The following is a 19424-nucleotide window of genomic DNA, read 5'->3' on the forward strand; positions in this document are numbered from 1 at the left end:
CACTATGATGAGAATGCCAGTTGTGAATTCCATTCTGAGGCACCCGGGCACAGTGTTGAGGGTTGTAAAGCTTTCAAGCATGTCGTCCAGGACATGGTGGACTCCAAGACCATCAGCTTGGCCCAGATAATGAGTAGGGATGTCAACCCGGTACCCAGGCAGGGTCCTGTAAAAGTGAAGATGGTGAAAGAGGTCAAGAAAGGAATGGAGATGACTGAGGAAGATCAGCTAAAGGTTCCCCTGGCTGTGGCTCCAAAACCTCCGGTGCAGGATGGAGTCTTCCCTGTGGTTGATAATTGCTGTGCAGCCGTTGCCACAGAAGGGTGTGTATTGATGGGAGACACGACCCAGAGGATGAAAGAAGTAGAAATGGACATTGGAAAACTTGAAATACCCAGTCAAGCAATCGAAACCGTCCAGGTGGAGAGCGCTCTTGTTGTCGAGAAAGAGAAGAAGCTGCCCATTTCTTCTTATAAACAAGCTCTAGAGGTGGTGAAGAACCAAGAGGCCCGAGGTTGGGGCAGGATCATCTACATAGTGGTAAAGGCAGACATGTTCGGGATTGGTTATCCAGATCAAGAGTCGTCTAGACCAAACAGAGGACGTCGTCCACCGTACATCTTTGTCAGTGCAGGAATGCTGGATTCTGATCATGCTTGTTCAGTGAGTGAAGAGATCGACCGCGACCGCGAGCTCGAGCTGTGGATAAGGTCGTGCGTGCCAGGCGATTGGAGGGCCTCCAAAAGCATCACTGTCGCTCATCCGGAAGTGTAGTATTTCTGGTTTTAATTGTTGTTTGCATGAAAGCCATACGTTTTGCCCGAAACGTACTGGTCCATTGTAAGGGCCATCTCATGTGTTTCATTTTGCAACGTTTTGCATCGGTAATAAATGGATGTTTTTGTGATTAAAAGCGGTGTTCCTTGTTTTTCATTTTTTACAGTATAAAAAAATAAAAATGGCAATGTTTTTCGTTTTTCTTTTGAACTTGTCTCGTTCCAACCTCAAAAGTGATTACCCTCCTGATATCATCGATAACAATTTGGTTACACCTCTGTATGACTTCGACAATCCGATCTATCATGCCGAAGAAGAAGGCGAAGAAGATTGTGATCTGCTGGAATTAGCCAGGAGAAGGTGATTCAACCACACGAGGAGCGAGTCGAGATTGTCATCCCAAGTACCGCCGAGGTCAGAAAGCGAATATTGAGGCCGCTTCAGAGGCAAGTCAAGAACAGGATGGTATATGTGCGCCTGGTTGTATCTAGATACACCAAGGTAAGATACCGATGTTGTGGAGGCACGAGTTACCATGGAGAGAAGACTGTCCTCCAGGGAAGCGGAAACCGGTGCTGAAAGATGAGAATGTGTGTGGACTGTCGAGATGTGAGCTGAGCTAATCTGAAAGATGAATTCCCGGTACGTCACAACGAGGTATTGGATTGATTATAATGCTCAGTTTATCTTCATGGATGGCTTCTTGGCCGAGACCAGATTGAACTGTTGCCAGATGATATGACGTAAACCATGTCCATCACACAGGGGGCATCTTCTGGGTATAAGGTGATGTCGTTCAGTATCGAGAAGGCCGGTGCCAAGTATCAGAAGTCTAGGGTGACTTTGTTTCGTGATATGATTCATCGTGAAAGCAAATGCCATGTTGATGACATGATGGCAAAGTCCCAAGCAGAGGAGGGGCATCCGGTGGATCAAGTTGTTTGACAGGTAGAGATAACTCATACCGTTGAGTTCGAATTAGCGCACTTATGGAGTGCTGTCCAGCAAGCTGCCGAGGCATGTTGCGAACGAAAGAGGAATCAAGGTTGATCCTGCAAAAAAAAAAAAAAAAAAAAATTGCAGGAACTTCTGATTCCGATGCTTCCCAGGGGGATGATTGTTAATCGGGTACTGGACAGCCCTCGAGGGGTCTATGAGGTGTATTGGGTCAGCATGACTAGTCTTGTCGAAAAGAGCATGCAATTTACTTTAGCAAAGAGTTTACCGACTGTGAAACAATACATTCACTGCTCGATAAAACTCGCTGTACTTTGGCATAGGCTGCTCGCCGACTGAGACAGTATATGCTGGTTCATACCACTTCGTGAATTTCCAAGATAGATCTGATCAAGTATGTGCTTGAGGAGCTAGCATCGAACGGACGGGTTGTGAGAGGGCAAGTGATGTCGACTGAATACGATATTCAGTATACCTCCTAGAAGGCAACCAAAAGGAGGGTATTGTATGGTTATCTCGCCCAACAGCCCATTGATGATTGTCAACCAAGGAAGTCTGAAGTCCCTGATGAGGACATCTCGAGGTACTCGAATCGAAAGATTGAGAGTGACCGATCCCGGAGGAGGGGCCTGACCCCGAATCCGAACGGGTTTTGATGTCTGATGGGGAGAGTTTAAAGAGAGTGAGCTAGTGCTTCCCCGATAACATGTGAACGCACCAATGATAGTGGCTGAGTACGAAGTTGGTATCCTGAGTGTCGTACTTTGGTACGTGCATCTACTGGGGCAACGCCTTCCTCATACGGTATGGGATGGAAGTGATATTGCCTGCTGGAGGCTAGATTTCATTGTGAAGAGTCCGGATGGATGAGAGGTTAGAAAAGGGCGAGTGGATGAGGACTCGGAATAACGCGTTGAGCCTGGTTGGGAAAAGAGGCTGACAGTTACTTGTCATGGGGCAGTTGTACCCAGTAAATGAAGCGTGTTGTTGACCGAGAAGTGCGACCTCGTGGGTAGCATGGAAGAGATGTGGTGTTGAAAAGGATCCTTCCTCCTCAAGACGATCGTGGGGCAAGTGGATAAACAATTATGAATGTCCGTTCGTGGTCAAAAAGGGTTTTCTCTGACAGAGCCTTGTTGCTGACGACCACGGATGATGAGGATTTTCCATCCCCTGTGAATACGGACGCAGTTAAAAGATACTTCGTGAAAAAGAGACCCGCTGGACAAAAAGAATAAAAGAGTCCAGGCAAAAAAGGGGGCATCCCGGCGAACCAAAAAAAAAGAGAGAAAAGGTTCGGGCAAAAGTTAGGGATAATAAATGAAAAGAACTGTACACCCGGCAAGTCGAAAACCCCACAAGGGCGACTTGGGCAAAAAAGGGTATCCCGGTGGACTGAAACCCGAAAGGGCGGTCCAGGCAAAAGAGGGAATGAAACGAACAACTGCGTCTAGCATGATCGTTTGTGCTTGAGATATGACTTGGATAATCTCCGACAGAGATCGATCGGAAGCGTCTTGTTCAGAAGACAGAAAGTGCGAGGATATATGGGGTGTAACCAAGTTGGAACCCGATGAAATCATGGTTTCACATTGCCATTAGGGTAGATTTTTTCACTTTTAGGCAATCACCTCTTTTCAGGGATTGCTTCCTGTGTGTTGCTCGGTTTTGAGCTATCTTTTTCAGTCAATAAATGCTTGTTCAGTCAAATAATTTTGTTTTTGTTTTCATTACCGTTTTTGATTACGAAAACATCCATTCGTTTTGATAAGAATAGTTGCATTTTGAAACATAGAGGTCCCTTCCGATGCATGCTTATGAGGTTGAAATCTGGAAATCTTATTCGGAAGTTTGAGTGACTTAGGCGTTGAAATATCGGAACACCTGGGGCATACCTGGGGCACGCTTTTATCTAACGATCTCTGCTGCAGAGCCTGATCAGGGGCAAGAGATAGTTGAACGGTGAAAAGGCCCGTGACAGAGTTGTGACGGCGACCCTGGAGGATTAATCATCTTCAAAGTCTAAGGACTGGAAAGTTTGTATGAACCCCAGGAATTCGATCTTCGTGGGATGAATTAGAGGAGTCTAGGCGAGTCTGGGTGTTCTCAAAAGAGGAAAGCCGACACTGTGGGTGGACGATGGATGCCGTTGTTCGGCGACTCGACAGGTGTTCCGTGTCCAATGAGCTGTATTTCCCCAGTGGGTGTGAGAGGGTTACCTCCCCAACAGATTTGAGATCAGTGTCTCCTCAGCAAGCCTGAAGGTTACTGCCTTCCCAGTAGGGTTTGTGTTGATGGTTTTCCCTCAGCGAGGTCCCCAAGCGGATCGGGTTCGGAGAAAATCATCCCCAGTAGAGATAAGAATGGGTTGCCTCCCCTAGCAGGGTAATCTCCAAGCAGTTCAGGTTCGATGGAGTGCAGCCTCAGCAAGGTTTGTCTTTCCCCAGCAGGGTGGAAGTTGACGTGATTATAAGATCCTCAGCACAGTTCCTGGAGTTCCCCGGTGTTGTCTCTGGAGGAGACGTGTGTTTATGCATTCATCATTTAGATAAGCATAGCATATTGCATCATTAGTGCATAGCATTTCCATGATCATGGGGCATTGTGTAAAACAAAAAAAACTCATGCATCAACATTGCAAACATGTCCATTAGCCCTAGGCCGTGGTGACCAGCCGAGATTGGGTTGTTGGAAAGAGCTTAGCATTGCGCCTTTGGATCGGCTTCAGAATTGGGTTCATCAGCATGGTTGAGAAGTTGGTGTTTTCCCAACAAGTGACTCCTTAGTTAAGTGGGTATCCCCAGCAGTGTTACTCCCCGAAGTTGGCATCATTTTGCAAGCTTGGTTCAATTCCCCTAGCATATGTGGGCGTGTCTGATCTCTCCATGTAGAGTCTACCCCTTAAGCAGAAAATGTCTACCATTTCCTTCTGCGTTCCCCACTGAGTTATATCCTCGTGGATGACGGTTGCTTCCGTTCCCTCCATAATGGGATGGGTTTTCCCTATTGAGTTCTTTCCTCATTAGGATGAGTCCTGTTTCAGTCTGCCTTTTTGGATCGATCCTAAATTGGCTTCCTGTTGGCTGTCTCCCGTGCTTCCCTGGGGCATAAATGAATAGTCGCTCACTAACCGGCACTCATTCATCTCATCCTCAGCGGAATTTGTGGCTTCTACCTAAAAACCGGTAGTTGTAAGTCCTATCTTTGTGGTTTTCTACCTACTAACTGGTAGTTGTAAAATCCCGCTTTCATCCCCTAGCAGAGTTAACCCTTTGTGCTCATCCTGGTCGATGACTGGTTACTTTTCTGTGGTTTTCTGCCTACTAACCGGTAGATGTAATCCCCTCTTTGTGGTATTGATAGTCTTGTCCCCCTTGGATACTTGCCCTGATCAAGCAGTATTGTCCCCAGTGGGTCTTCCCCTTTCTTTTGGGTATTTGCTCTGAATTAGCAACTTTATCCTCTTTTGATTGGTCATCTTTTGCATGCCTAGTCCTGGTACCCTGATGCCTTTCTTTTCGGTCGATTATTCATTTAACAACCTGCAACCCGGTTATGGATAATCTTCCATGCGAGTGTATTATCTACGTTTTGACGGCTATAGATAATATATCTCATGCACTCTTTGGTCAATCTTTCGATTGTTATCCCCAGCATAGGTCTTTGGCATGCGTGCCGGCTCACGTATCACTGTTTTGTTATCTTCGCCGATGCTGATAGACATGAAGTTTTCCCGGTATCCAGACCGAAGTGGCATTCAGGCCAGTTTCCGATTTCCAGATCGAAGAAGTTCTCAACAGTCAGGACGAAGAACTTGTGGTGTTCAGACCAGTTTTCCCGGTATCCAGACCGAAGTGGCATTCAGGCCAGTTTCCGATTTCCAGATCGAAGAAGTTCTCAACCATCAGGACGAAGAACTTGTGGTGTTCAGACCAGTTCCCGGTATCCAGACCGAAGTGGCATTCAGGCCAGTTTCCGATTTCCAGATCGAAGAAGTTCTCAACAGTCAGGACGAAGAACTTGTGGTGTTCAGACCAGTTTTCCCGATTTCCAGATCGAAGAAGTTCTCAACAATCAGGACGAAGAACTTGTGGTGTTCAGACCAGTTTTCCCGGTATCCAGACCGAAGTGGCATTCCAGGCCAGTTCCCGGTATCCAGACCGAAGTGGCATTCAGGCCAGTTTTCCCGGTATCCAGACTGAAGTGGCGTCCCGACCAGTTCCCGGTATCCAGACCGAAGTGGCATTCAAGCCAGTTTCCGATTTTCAGATCGAAGTGGAGTTCAGACCAGATTTCCGGTGATCAGACCAACATTGATACTCTCATATTCCGATGCTTAGTGCGGCGTTCAGGCCATGGGTATTCCTGTGTTACCATTTATTTTGGTATTCAGGTCAACTTCCTGTTTCGGTACTCAGACCGATTTTCACCGTACCAGACGGACTCTTCTTTCGAGATTGCTTCTTTGATGATGCTGACAGGCATTGTTTCATGGGGATTCATGATCAAAATCCGGGTCTTCTTAGTATTTAACCATCTCCCACCATGATCATATGAAGAACATCCTGCTTCATATTCTCTAGTTGAAGACGCTTAAATAGGGGCAACTGTCATACCCCAATTTTGGTCCTGATTTTTTTTTTATGTTTTTGGTTTTGGTCCAAGGTCGTGGTGTTGTTCATGTGATTGTTAATACATCTATGGTCTGGATCATCTGAACAACAATGCTTCTTGTGTTTCAAGCCACTTGCTAGTCATGTTATTGGTTCATGGATACTATGCCAAAACCCTAACCTTATGGTCTTATTTCATTGTTTTTGTTCATACACATTATCAGTCAAGTTATTTTCTTTTCAAAAGTCAAACATTCAAGTCCTGATTGGACCAATTGTGAAACCAATTTCCAATAATTTTCAAACCATCTCAATCTATTTCATCCATTTTAAACCATTACATGTGATTCCATACAAGAAAAATACAAAAAAAAATTGACACTTTTGACCAATTGTTGACTTTGGTCAACAGTTGACTTTTTGGTCAACTTTGACCAAAGTCAACCCAATCCTAAAAAACTCTAAAATCCCAAATCCTTGTCCTAATCATGACCTTGATCTCCCATATTCCATTCTTGATCTTGGTTCGGCCAAGTAAGCATAATGCTTCATGATTCTTGTTGGTGTCATGAAACTTTGTATGTCCAACACATGAAGCCATACCCTCCATGAAGTCATGACCTGCAAATGGTGAGAAATAATACTAAAGTGAAGTCAGTACATGAATGAAGGCTTGTTGGAACAAAGCAAAGCATGGCATGGACTGCAGTTAATCACCATCAACCAAACAAAAGAAGTGAAGATCAGGGTATGTTGCAACAGCCAAACTTGGGCCGGCAGCACACAATGAGCATCAGGATGCTGCAGCAATAAAAAATACGCAGCAGTGAGAAATCAAAGCTGCTGAGAACGCGACGAGATTGATTGTCAAATTTTGGTGTTGTCACTATAGCAATTTCTGCCAGGATGGCAGATGAGTCCACAACAGTGCATCTTAAGTCAAGATAGAAAAAACATGAGATGGTCTTCTTCGGGGTTATGTCCTTTAGTTAATGACACGAGTTGGCAGTAGAAGAGGTGTGCAGATATCTGCCGGATTCATGATTTTCTTTTCAATTCTCGGAAAATTCGAAGCAGTTTTCGCCTCTATCCCACCTTCAATTATTGCTGCACTGTACCGCTTATTCTTTGCGTATGTTGGTGCTGGAGGTCTTAGTTCTCTTCAGTTCTGCAACCTTAACAGTTTTAGAACAAAGTTCATATTAGGCTTCTCTATATTCTTGGGCCTGTCTATACCCACAGTACAAAAAATATATCCCAACATCATACTCAACAGCTTGGCAATAATGCATTTTCGACGGAGAAGCTTCTTAACAGCAATAATCTATCTTCTTCATCTCTTATGCAATCACAACAGCTTTCTGTGAATCAAACCCTGAATACACAGAAGCCACTCACAATTACTAGAGTTCCCTCTACACTTACAGATGGAGAGGCCCCATCATGCTCAACATCGCCATCTACAAATAACTGCCAGATATCTCAACCAAACAGTCTGAAAAGAAATCAACAAGTACCAACTACAATTGGCGGGATCTTGGTAGCAGAGCCTACCAGTAATCTGATGCAGGACCTTCAGAGTAAGTCTGACATGCATATCAAACACCAATTCTCTTGGTTTTACCCCCCGAGTTTTTAGGACGTGTCAAGCTCGTTACCTCGATTGCATCTCTGCTTGGTGTTGGACTTTGGGGGTGTTTGTTTCGTGGATACAAATATTATTCCCGGGAATATGACATTGGAATTCACATATTCCCTTGTTTGTTTCAAGTTTTGATAGTTTATGCCTGGGTACTTTTTATTCCCAGGAATATGTTTTGTTCATAAATTTCTCCATTTTTATTCCCATGTCAAATGATGGGAATCTTATATTCCCATGGGAATATAAAATAACCAACCATAACTTCCCACTCTCATGTTATTTTAACACATTTATTTTTAATTTTTTAATTTTTAAAATTTAATTAAATAAAACTTAAAAATATTCCTAGGAACTTTATTGATTTTGCCAAATACATTGATGGGAATAAAGTTCCTGGCAATACTATTCCTAGGAATGATATTCCCGGGATTATAATTTTAATCCATCAAACAAACACACCCTTTATAATGGATTTCTGAAGAATGTTCCTCTGCGTAAAATATTTCTCTGGACTACCATTTTTGGTTCCGCTCTTGGAATGACACAGGTTTTCCTGGTTACTGGACTAAACCGGAAGTTTGGAATAAGCGATGAGTGGTTCGCAATTGGTGATTCATTGATTCTCACGGTTTTGAGCCAGGCTTCTTTCATGCCCGTTCTTGTGTTAGCAGCAAGATTATGTCCTGAGGGGATGGATGCAACTCTTTTCGCAACTCTCATGTCTGTATCTAATGGAGGGAGTGTTCTTGGAGGATTGGTAGGTGCAGGCCTGACTCAAGTATTTGGAATTACTAAGGACAAATTTGATAACTTGGCAGCTTTGATAATCCTCTGAAATCTTAGCTCATTATTGCCTCTGCCACTTCTCGGTCTTCTCCCCGGCGACAACCCTGATGATAATCTGAAGGATGACAATTCTGAAATTGAAATGAAGCACGCAGACGTGATTATCCGTGGCCCAATTTTACCTTGGGAACTTGGTGCTGAGAAAAGAAAAAACCTGTTGCGGCATATTATGGGTACTTAAAAGGTTGTGACAATAAAGACCAAGTCATACATAACCACCACTCTCATGGGCTGTAGTGTGAAAACCATTGTGCATCAAGGAGTACCTTACCTGCTGCTGCAATACTGGCCAAATTGGACTTGGGACATCATGATCCTCATATCCCAGCAAATCCATATGCCTTCTCAATCAGCTCCTCAACTGGAAGTGCAACAATACTCGCATCTCTGTCTTGTCCAAGCACGGTAACAGGTGGGTACATATTAGATCTCATCCCAAGTCTCCTCCCAGTCTCCTTTCCTATGGCAAGTTGATCACCGATAATCACCTTAACATTGGCACCAAGTTGAAGAGCTCTCCGAACAGTTTCAGCACTGTCATGCCTATTGTTTTGTTTGAAGGTTTAAGTTCAGTTTAGTTCTAACATGTGCTGATATTAAAAACATCCTTGTGCACCGGCTGGAACGAGGATATTGAATTTTCCTTCAAGAAGGCTTGTATTTCAACTGCATGCAAAATCGAGACGAGTCATCTTCAGAACTAATAACCTGAGATTTTGTTTGTGTTTCACTAAAACCATCACCGTCTTTCTCTAGCAAAATTGGCTTTGAAGAATCTCTTGCTTACAAATTTGGACCTATGTCCTGCATGTATTGATCAGTGCTACTACTCTAATTCTTCTGTAGCCGATGGGTATTTCAGTGTACTGGCAGAGGTCTACATGCGACAAGAGATACCAAACTGTGAAGTATAGAGACTATTGAGTTTGATCCTTTATAAAGTAGTGGACCCATCAAGACAAATTCGTGATGATGCCCTTCAGATGCTTGAGACACTTTCTGTTCGGGAATGGGCTGAGGATGGCATTGAGGGCTCAGGTGGTTATCGAGCTGCTGTTGTTGGCAACCTTCCTGATTCCTATCAACAGTTCCAGTACAAACTTTCCTGTAAACCTGCAAAAGATCATCCTGAACTAAGCCAGCTTCTTTGTGAGGAGATTATGCAAAGGCAATTGGATGCTGTTGATATCATTGCTCAGCATCAAGTCTTAACATGCGTGGCTCCATGGATTGAGAACCTTAATTTCTGGAAACTCAAAGAAGGCTGGAGTGATAGGTTATTGAAAAGTCTTTACTATGTAACATGGCGACATGGAGACCAGTTTCCGGATGAAATTAAGAAACTTTGGAGCACAATTGCTAGCAAAAATAGGAATATTAGTCCCGTTTTAGATTTCCTTATCACAAAAGAAATTGAAGACTGCGATTCAAGTGCAACAACAACTGAAATAAGTGGTGCATTTGCTACATACTGCAGTGTTGCAAAGCGGGTAAGTCTATATTTAGCACGAATATGCCCTCAACCTTTCCACAGGGGATCCTGGTATGCTGCTTGACAAGAGCTCCAATAGCAACCATGACATGTTTCTCAACATACACACCATCAAGTAAGGTCACGCCCATTCCAATGAATGCCTCATCCTCAACAATACATCCTTGTAACACAACAGAGTGACCTACAATGACATTATCTCCAATGATAGCAGCTTTGGCTTGCAGCGGTGGTAGTAGCGTTTGTGTCTTGGTTGTTTGCTGTATTTTGGAAGTTCGTATCGGCTGCGTTTTGGAACTTTGGTGCATTAGCTTGTTCATGTTTTCACGAATTTGTTAGAGTTGGAATGTTCCAATTTTAGCTCTGTCACAATTTTGAAGGAGGTTGAGGGTTGAATGGTTCATGGCTTAGTTCTTGAAGAATTCTGCCACGACTTTTCATGCAGGAAGTTAGTTTGCTACCAGTGCTTTGCCTGACTGTTGAGAAGGGCAGGTTCATAGGCATTTACGATAGCAGGATTAACAGAGGAAGTATCCGACCAAAGAGCGACACCGCGGGCTGCCAAATTTCCAATTTCTGATATAACTGAATTGTATGGCATGATCTCTACGTTTGCTTTCTTCAAGTGGGAATCCACCTCTTCGGTAGCTTTTGAATTGTTGATAAATAATTTAGCTCCACCAATCTCCACAATCAAATATACATACATAACAGGTGAATATGGGATATCACTGCCTCCCAAACGTCCATAACAGACCATTGAACCTCAACCAAACCAACTGAGTTTTCACAAAAAGTCACTGCAGTAAAAAAAAAAACACAAATTAATTACCAAGAAATATTCCCAAATTGGAATTAAAACAAAAACAAAGGGGAAAGCACATGCTCAGATTATCTGTCTCAAATCCATACATCAAAGGGACTAATCCGATTTCTGAACATCCAGAGTGCTCTGCAGAGTTACTCTTTTGGGACCCAAGGCATTTTTGTGAAACCCTAATTCACAGAACATAAATAGAAGGAAGCAAGTTAGTAAGAAAAAAGCAGGAGCACAACAAAACCCTGGAGGCGGAATTGAAAACAACAGAAACCTGGAGGCGAAAATCTGAAACAGAGAAAACCTAAAACCCCAAAATCGTACCTGGAGGCCAGCTTCTTCGCATCCTTCACCACCACCGCAGTGACACTTTGTAAGGACTTCTTTTTCTTTCTCTTTATGTTTGTTGATTGAAAATATTGTGAGAGCTGAGAGTGGTTGATAGGGGTTCGTTGAGAACGAGAGTGGGATTGAGAGAAATGTGAAGTTTGGTGTGCGTGAGATTGTCATTGTTGGGGAAGGTTGAGTTCGTAAGGTGAGAGAGATGAGAAGAGGACGAGCTTCTGTTTTGTTTTTTTTCTTTTTCGTTTCCATTTTCTGTTTTCTTTTTTTAATTTTTTAATTTGTTTCTTAACAGAGATAAAAAAAAACATAAAAATGTTTATAGGTTATTTATTTTTTTGTTTTAGCCGGTTCATATATTTAAGGTAGTATTTCAGTAGCATATGGTCTTGAGTGGCCTGGTGGAGAGGAGTGATTTCATATTCTTGAGTGGGGTGGGTTCTATACTCATGTGTGACATTTTTGGTATTTTTCTTTTAGCATTTTATTTCCTTTTAGTATTTTATTTCTTTTAACTTTTTGTTACGTTTATGCTTTATTATTTTTTATAGTTTCATTATCATAGATTTGTTGTCTATTAAGTTCATCATGCATGCAAAACCATTTTTAAAACTATAAAAAATCATATTTTTCTCGATTTAATATCGAGCCCATTTTTTACACCCTTGTAAGTCGATTGCTTTTTTAAGCATCGCCATCAACCTCACATAGCTTACTCTTGGGCTTTCTTACAATGAGCCGGTTCCCTTACACTTACACTCATACGTTGTTTAATGCTCATTCATTTCATTCTTTGATTATTTGATTCGATTATATACTTGTTTATATCTTACTTGTTTGATTAACTGTGGCCTACTTGTATGGTGTATGAGGCATGTATTATTATTGTCTGTTTGCCATGAACAATCCCCATTCATAACAAATGTATCCCTCTCCCATGAAATGTATAATATTTATTCTTTTATTCTTTATCCATCTGTTAATACAAGAATTAAAATGAACATTCGATAACCATTTCAAAACAAGATCAAAACTTCGATCCAACGTCGAGTAATCATTTTTCAAAACCTAACAGAACCAGCACGTATTCATCCACCCTTTTGTAAGTCGATTGCTTTATGCATCGCCATCAACCTTGTAAGTCGATTGCTTTATGCATCGCCATCAACCTTGTAAGTCGATTGCTTCATGCATCGCCATCTACCCTTATCCCTAACACTTCTCCTTGCTCCATTCGTCGATTCTTGTTCCGATTAGGTAGCACCCATTAGGTAGAACCCTTCGTATGATAACATAGGTAGGATTCCCATATCCTTTTGCATGCTAACATTAGGTAGATATTCCCATTTATAAATCCTAACACTTAAGTACACATTGCATGACAACTCTAGGGCAGAGCTTCCCCATTTCTTTTTAGACCTTCTATGCGTCTCCAATCTTGTGGCATGTAGTCCGTCCTATTGCAAAGAGGTAACTGCCTAAGACTCGATTCAGCGAGCTGCGACACCTACTGCTAGGACGTGAACACATTGCCCACTCTCCTTTGACACAACTGGTGTCCTCCTTTGTAAGTCCATGTTCAAATGGCAACCCCTATGTAGGGGAACTACATCGCCCTGATCCTTGTTCCAGACGAGGTATGTAGGCAGGTGGTCGTGCGAGACCACTCCGGGCACCTTTCTTTTTCTTTTTGTGTGTGTTTCGGTTCGGATGCTGATGTAAGTCCAGTGATTGGCAGTCGGGCTCCACGTTTGCCCTTTTGTGTGTGTTTTGGTTCGGATGCTGATGTAAGTCCAGTGATTGGCAGTCGGGCTCCATGTTTGCCACCTTTTTGTGTGTAGTTGTCTTGTTTGTTTGTGTGCGTGAGCCGAACTACGGCAACTCTGATTCTCATGTTCAGATGAAATACGTAGGCACAAGATGCGATGTCTTGCCGAGTTTGACTAATAACTAACAACTAATCTTTGTTTGCTTCCGCCCTCGTTGCGATCCTTTCTCTCGCCCTCGTTGCGATCGAGACATTCCCTTTCTCTTGCCCTAGTTGCAATCGAGACCTTTGTTCTCGTAGTTAGCTGAACTACGTTTTGCTCTGATTCTTATTCCCGATGAGATACGTAGGCATAAGACGCGATGTCTTAGCGAGCACACTTATCCTTAACCCTTAGGTACCCGAGCTACGAAGACTCTGATTCTCATTTCAGATGAGATACGTATGCAATGGATGCGATATCTGTGCGAGTCATTTTTCTCTTGACCCTTTTAGTAAATAGTACATTAGATAAACACACACCCTTTAGACAAGAAACAAACAAGAGTGGATCCCGTAGAGTACTACGGATGCGTAGGGGTGCTAATACCTTCCCTTCGCATAATCGACTCCCGAACCCAAGATTTGGTTGCGAGACCTTGTCTTTTCCTTTCCTTTTCTCCAGGTTTACTTCGAGCGTTTCCTTTCCCTCCTTTGGGATAAATAACGCTCGGTGGCGACTCTTCTGTCATTTCTTTTTCGCCGGTTGTTTTTTCGCACCTCTGTATTTTTCGGGTTGCGACACATACCAAATTTCTTTAGCAAATCGTTACAATATTTTGTTTGACACACGAACATCCCTATGTTGAGTTGCTTGATTTGAAAGCCAAGAAAATAGTTCAGCTCCCCCACGAGACTCATCTCAAACTCACCCTGAATTAGCTTAGAAAACTCCTTGAACAATTGCATTCTAGTGGAACCAAAGATGATATCATCAACATAAACTTGAACAAGAAAAGTATGTTTTTGTTGACGTTTAATGAAAAGTGTAGTATCTACCTTCCCTCTCGAGTATCCTTGATTGATTAAAGACTTACTAAGTCGCTCATACCAAGCCCTAGGGGCTTGTTTGAGCCATACAAAGCTCGTTTTTATTTATAAACATGATAAGGATACTCATGATTTTCAAAACCGAGAGGTTGTAAAACATACACTTCCTCATTAATATATCCATTAAGTAAAGAACTTTTCACGTCCATTTGAAATAACTTGAAATCTTTGGAGCAAGCATAAGCTAGTAAAAGATGTATAACCTTGAGGCGAGCAACCATAGCACAAGTTTCCTCATAATCAATTCCCTTCTTTTGGTTATAACCGTGAGCCACTAGCCGGGCTTTATTCCTAGTTATCACTCTGTTTTCGTCGAGTTTATTTATAAAAACCCATTGGTGCCAATAACTTGATGATTTCTTGGATGAGGGACAAGGTCCCAAATATCATTTCTTTTAAACTGGTTTAATTCATCTTGCATCACCATAAGCCAATGATCATCAAGTAAGGCATCTTTGACATTTTTAGGTTCAACTTGTGAAACGAATGCATAGTGATAACAAAAGTTACTTATCTTGGAGTGTGTTGTCACACCTTTGGTGATGTCTCCAAGTATGACGTCGATTGGATGATCTTTGGAGGTTCTCCAAGGCAAAGGAAAATCGTCCACTGCAACTGGACTTTCAACCTTCTCCTCTTCACAATCGTTATCTTCTTCTTTCTCATGTTCCACCGCTTCAGGATGATCAATTCCTTTTTCAGGTTCTTTGAGAATATCTTATGAAGGTACACCTACATTATGAAAAGAAACATCTTTCCTGATATTTCTTGGATAAGATTCATCAAAAGTGGCGTGTACCGACTCTTCAACAATAAGTAATCTATTATTATAAACCCTATAAGCTTTTCTTGATTGAGAGTGTCCAAGGAAGATACCTTCATCGACTTTCACATCAAACTTTCCAAGCTTATCCTTTCCATTATTTAAAACAAATTTGCATTAAAAAACGTGAAGATGCAATAAATTTGGTTTTCTACCCTTTATTAGTTCATAGAGAGTTTTGTCTAAAATAGGACATATTAGTATCCTATTTAATACATAACATTCTGTGCTAATGGTATCGGCCCATAAATACTTAGGTAGATTACCCTCATTAGCATAGTTCTAGCCAACTCCTCTAAAACATGATTTTTGCGCTTCACAACACCGTTTTCTTGCGGAGTTCTTGGAACGAAAAATGCCATGTTTATCATAGTAATTCTCAAAGAGGCAGTTTTCAAATTCACCTCCATGATCGCTTCGGATATCAACTATTTTTAAATTTATCTTATTTTGGGATAACCTTGCAAATTGTGTAAAGTTGAAAAAGTCTCATCTTTACTATACAAAAATATGACCCAACAAAATCTCGAGTAATCGTCTACTATCACAAAATCATAAAAATCACCCCCTATGTTTTTGGTCCATGAGGGACCAAATAGATCCATATGAAAAAGCTCAAGAAGTCTCAAAGTTGAAACAATGTTTTTCGATTTAAATGAGGCTCTTGTTTGCTTACCAATTTGGCATGCATCGCATAAATGGTCTTTTGAAAACTTTATTTTTGGTAGACTGATTACTAAACCGTTTGAAGTCACTTTGTTTATTAAATCAAAATTGACACGAGCTAGGCGTCTATGCCATAACCAAGAGTCTTCATTCATTGTCATTAGACACTTAGTTCCTATTAAGGATGTGTCATCTAAGTTAAGCATATAAGTGTTATTAACCCTCAAGCCTTTAAACATACAATCTTTCTTTTCATTATGTTCAAACAAGCAACAAGTATGTGTAAAAGTAACTTTAAAGCCCTTGTTGCATAGTTGACTAATGCTAATGAGATTATGTTTAAGACCTTTAACTAACATAACATCGGAGATAGTAGTAGACGAGGGATTACATACACTAGCTTTTCCATGTATTTCTCCCTTGTTGTTGTTTCCATAGGTAAAAAAAACTTATTCTTTGTCACAAAGTCAATGAGTAGAGATATGTCACTCGTCATATGCCTTGAGCATCCACTATTGAAAAACCACATTTTCTCCGTAGAGACACGACATTCAACCTATAGAATCAAGCAAGAGTAATAGGTAACCAATTTTCATTGGGTCCTTGAGAGTGAGATAAATTAAGATTGCATTTGGGCAACATTGAAAAATACCTTTAGGAACAAAAAGTCTCATAAACTTGTGTTTTTCATTAGTATGACCTTTCTTCCAACAATAGTGACAAGATAAGTTGTGATGAGTTGTATTTTTTCTATTTGAATCCTTTTGAACATATTTATATATTTTTATATAAAGGGTTCAAAGACCGTTTAGACTTTGGTGGATCAATAGCAAATGTAATATTTGGTTGTAGTGCCTTGTCCAATTTAGCTTGAAGAGTATTTACCTCTTTTTTTCAAATGTGACAAGTTTCACAACCAAACCATGAAGTTTCATCATCCTCATTCTTGTCTTTTTGAATATCTACCATAGATTGCTCAAGAGCTTTCATATTCTTTTCGATTTCTAAAACTTTAGCTTCTAAGTGTGAAAAGATTCTTTTGTTTGAAGCTAACTTTTTAAAAGCTTCTACGACTTTCCTATGTAGATTTTCAAAAGCTTTTTGTAATTGAGAATAAGATAATTCATTCGTATATTCAAGCTTAGAATGGCTTACATTCTTCTTTTTCTTTTTGTTGGCCATGAAGCAAAGCTTGGTCGACTCGACACTTGAACTTGAGCTTTCATCACTTGAAGAATCAGTTTCACTTTCCCAAGCAATATAAGCTCTTTTAGACTTGCTAGATTTCTTATGATGGCCATTCTCTTTATTTTTCTTTATCAAAAGACAACCCGACCTATAATGACCGACTTTTCCATATTTGTAGCATGAACTTTTAAGTTTACCCTTATTATTCTCATCTTCCTTTGAGGAGTTAGACAACCTTCTAAATTTTTTTAGGTTCTTTTCAAAGTGTTTGACTTCATTTTCCCTTATATACTCATGGTACCTTTTGACGAACAACCCCATCTTTTCATCATCGGAATTCTCGCCATCTCTTGTTTTACAATCACTTTGCTCATTGGTTGAGGACTTTGAACTTGAAGCCTTTAGAGCAATAAACTTGTTTTCTACCTTATTTTCTTTACCTTTCTCCTTATTTATCTTCTTCTCATGCTCTTTTTCATGTTTTTCCAAGCAAGTGAGTTCTTGCTCATGTTCTTCCAGTTTGCCAAACAAATTTGTGAGATCAAGTGTTTCAAGATCATTCGCTTCTTTGATTGTGGTGACCTTAGGTTGAAATTCCCTATTAAGACACCTCAAAAGTTTATTAGTAGAAATATCATTGGAGATAGGGTTACCTAGAGCATTCAAACGATTTATAAGATGTGTGAACCTCTTTTGCATGTTGGCAATGGTTTCACCATGCTTCATGCAAAATAGTTAAAACTATCGATTCAAGGTATTAATCCTAGGTTGCTTAACTTCATTAGTTCCCTCATGAGAAACTTATAATGGGTCCCACATAGCTTTGGCGGTTTCACAATGGGAAACACGATAATATTCATCAACACCAAGTGCAAATATGATAATATTTTGCGCCTTCCAATCACGTGACCACAATTTCTTATCATTATCATTTCATTGTGCTTCCGGTTTTTGTACGACAACACCTTCACCATTGGTATTGTAATATGATTAGGATCATTGGTACTGACGTCCCAAACACCCTTATTAACCGAGTTGATATGTATACACATACAAGCTTTCCAATAGCCATAATTTTCATTGATAAAGATGAGTTCTCTATTGTACGCCCCTTTAGGTTTGGTAGCCATTTTCTAATAACTGAATATTGAAGCACTGATTAACTGGAGCTCGTGATACCACTTGTTAGACAATAGGCAATGATCTAGGGGGGGGGGGGGGGGGTGAATAGATCCCAAGTTAAAAACAAGCTTACAAAAACTATTTTGAAAATTTTAACGGCTAGCGAAAGTGACCCGGATCGAATCGTCTAAATCGAACCGCTATCAAAAAGCTCATATATGCGTATGTAGAATCGATTAATGATAATGAGAAAAAAATGATCAAAATACAATAAATCACAATCACTTTAATGTTACTCTAATAGTAGAGACTATTCCCAATGATAAAATACACAAAAATGCTATTGAGACAAATTATCGAACACTTTGTGTGCAATCAATTTCGTGTAGAATTATGTATGTTTTTGTTGGTTTGCATATCCAACCACAATCAAATAGATTGTGATCAACTCAACAAAACCTCTTTCAAAAGGTTATAAAAAGGTTTAGCCAAACATATTGATCGCACAATCGATGAATTCAATAATTTGCAAATGAAAGGTAAAAGACATATATATATATATATATATATATATATATATATATATATATATATATATATATATATATATATATATATATATATATAGAGAGAGAGAGAGAGAGAGAGAGAGAGAGAGAGTACACAAGAAATTATTTAGGCAGTTCCCCAATTGGCCTCGCCATGGATACGTCTTCCCTAAATTCAAACTCGTATAGAGATAATGAAATTAACTATACTTTGCAAAAGTAGAATACAAGAGAAATGTAGCAATCCAACCCTAAAAACCCTATGTTTGATGTTGCTTCTAACACTTTCTCTTCCCTTGAAATGAGCTTGATCAAGTCACCCAACAATACCAATTTGATCCACCGCCTCACGCCACTCTTTTGCAAGAACCCTTCATTCTTCAAAGCTTCCACTCGATCAAATCCAAATTGTGAATTATTGTAACCAAAGATTTACCAATATGATCCACTGTCTCACACTACTCCTTTGCAAGAAACCCTCGTCGTTCAAAGCTTTCACTCGATCGAATCCAACTTGCATAATCTTATCCAAAACCTTCAAATCCTCAATTGATCTTAAAGGAAAACCCCAACTTGGTTTTCTTATTTGAAACCCTCAAAGATCTCAACCCATATTACAATTCAACAGCCTAAATTGGATGTTATCAACACTGATTCTAAATGACACCCAAACAAAGAATGATTATGTGTACTTTATTTGTGTGTACACATAAAATGTAGGTTGAAGATGATGA

Source organism: Lathyrus oleraceus, chromosome 6 (genome assembly GCF_024323335.1).
Source record: "Lathyrus oleraceus cultivar Zhongwan6 chromosome 6, CAAS_Psat_ZW6_1.0, whole genome shotgun sequence".
NCBI lineage: Eukaryota > Viridiplantae > Streptophyta > Magnoliopsida > Fabales > Fabaceae > Lathyrus > Lathyrus oleraceus.